Raw genomic sequence first — 2474 nt, forward strand, 5'->3', positions numbered from 1 at the left:
GGGGGGGACGGCGGCGCTGACATGGCCGGCACCTTGTTCCCCCGCTGATGAATTGGATCAGGAAGTAGATGGCTCCGCTCAACCCTTTTCCTTTTTCTTCCCTCCCCTTTTTCGAACGGTCGTCTCTCTATCATTCGAGCAGGAGCGACGCAATATTTTCGTCTCTTTCACGGCCCCCTAATCGAGTTCCAGACATATCATGTAGAAGGTTTACATTTATCATAGCCTCCGCAACTACTTTGTATTATCCGGTTCACAGAAGCTCGGGGTTTCGAGTGAGGTATCGTGCAAAATGTACCCCAACAATCCCCTAAAACGGCCTTTGTGCAATAAGCGGCCTCTTTGCCCCGCCGATACATACCTCCGACCTTTTAGCCGACCCGCGGTGCCACATTCCCCGACCCTTGGCATTGCTGCGCCTCAGTGTTATGATTCAATTAACGGCGGTGGTGGAGCCGATTAGGAGAGGCTGCTGCTGGAAGCCGTGCCGCCGAGCCGAGCCCGCAGCCTGAGCGCGGATTCCGCCGTGCGAGTCTGAGAATGCCGTGTTCTTCGCGACTCTTGCTATCGGACACGTGTCTAATGCCCCCCCGCTGCCGATGGCTAGAGAGAGAATGCCGGCGGCGGCGGTGCGACATCGACAAAAAGGAGAGACGTCGCGAGAATTTCTTTCTGGAAGTTGTAATTGTTCCAGCCTGCGCCCGAAGGGGTAGAGAGCGCGGCGCGCCTGTCGTTTGAAAATACCCCTTTTTTTCGCGCTGCCCGCACCTGCCATCTATCGGCAGCAGTCGGTGTTGGTCGCCGAAACGGTGAGTTCCTAGTCCAAATATCGCACGCGTCGGTGTCCTCTATCGCGTTCATGGTTTGTGGTTTGTTCTTTGTTCTTTAATTGCTCGTCTAAATTGTCAACATGTTTCGCGTGTAATTGAAGTTGTGAAATTGTGATTGAGAAGAAAGAAAACCTAACGCCAACGCTGCTGAACGGAACTTGGTGAGTACGCCAATGAGGTTAGGTGTGGTGGTGTCGGTGATAGGTACAATAATGAATGGTATGAATACAAGTGGAGAGGAAAATGAACGGTTGGGATCATTTCTGAACAAGGTTTTGTCAGTGTGAAACAAAACAAACCAACGAAGACCCTTTAACCCTTTAACCTCTTTTAGTGTGGTATTGAGAACTTTTCATATCCGAAACATAGTAGGACAATGCAATGGTCTCATTTCTAACAGCAAGTCAAGGTCACTAACTAGTTATTGGTACATTTTTTGTCTTATCTTCGTTGATGAATTCAATAGGACTTCTCGGGTGAGTTCAGAAAACCATCATACTCAATCGTGGACCTAAAAGTTAGATTGAATGCTATCTAAGTTTAATGTTTCACTGCATATCCATCATCTGATTATCACTAATGGGATAAGGTGTTTGCAATTGTCACAAACTTCTGGGCCCTAGGGCAGGCCAATGCGTGCATGGACCGTTTGCTGGCTACTTCCTTTTCGTTCCGTCACCCCTGCCCATTCATTCCAATGTCTATTTACATATGACCTTGTCTGCTGCATCTTTCTCTTTCCTTCTGTATCTACTGTTTGACCTTGTGCCCTCTGCAAAGCTGAAAGCGAGAAATCCCTGGAGTGTCTTTGCTCTAAAGCGATCACTTGGTGCACAAGCCGACACTAAACTTCTGATAGTGATGGTACTGGCGATACTTTACTAGCAAGGCTGAATGCATGGGGGACAATACACCCCAACCCAAATCTGAGGAACTGTTGCTCACAGAGTCTTTGTAAACCACAGAAATAAAAAGAAGACTGTTGCCTTCACATTGGGCATTCCCTCCCTCCCCCCCTCTTTTATTCAAACCCTACTCCAGAGGGACAAGCGGTGCAGCAGGTGCGAGGGGCCTTCGGGTGCGCCAAAATGATGCAAATTGCGATATGAACGTGCAAAAGCATCGGGTAGTCGGTGCCTAATCTGCCGTCGGGTGAGTTACCTGGTGCCGGCCGGGGCCCCGCCCGCCCCCAAGGGCCCAGAGGTGTGTCTGATTGGCCGGAGCCCCCTCTGGTACCCTCTGGGGCCCCGGGGGCAGGACAGGATGCGGCCCGGGCCCGCTCTGCTCTGCGCTCTGCACGCTCTTTGCTTTGGGAAGGACGAGTCACGCAACGGCGTGCCTTACTATACTGCAACAACAACGTGTACTGTACTCCCCGTCCGTAAGAGTTGTTACAACTCTCGCGAGGAGCGACCCATAACCTCGTTCATGCGATGATGAAGTGCAGCAGTATGAGAAATACTACACCCCTCCCTGCATAGTGCTCGGCGGCGGCGCGGCTACCCGCTACCGCACTTACTTGCTTCACATGCTCACCGGCGGCGACCCCTGACCCCACCGGGGTGGAATTAACCAAAGTGCGGCGAGTGACCAAACGCGGTGGGGTCAGGCGGGCGGGCGCGGTCTGCGGACCACTCCTTTCTC

The 2474-nt window shown here is 52.0% G+C and overlaps 1 protein-coding gene across 1 annotated transcript in view; it reads left to right on the plus strand.

Annotated features, from left to right (window-relative positions):
• The first annotated feature begins 797 nt into the window (after window positions 1-797).
• Window positions 798-2474, plus strand: part of LOC113203539 (gastrula zinc finger protein XlCGF57.1-like) — a 14197-nt gene continuing 12520 nt past the window's right edge. The window contains exon 1 of the mRNA XM_026418290.2: window positions 798-991. The gene's annotated coding sequence lies outside the window, so the exon portion shown is untranslated. The remainder of the gene's footprint in view (window positions 992-2474) is intronic.

Source organism: Frankliniella occidentalis, unplaced genomic scaffold (assembly GCF_000697945.3).
Source record: "Frankliniella occidentalis isolate FOCC.00 unplaced genomic scaffold, Focc_3.1 Scaffold185, whole genome shotgun sequence".
Lineage (NCBI taxonomy): Eukaryota > Metazoa > Arthropoda > Insecta > Thysanoptera > Thripidae > Frankliniella > Frankliniella occidentalis.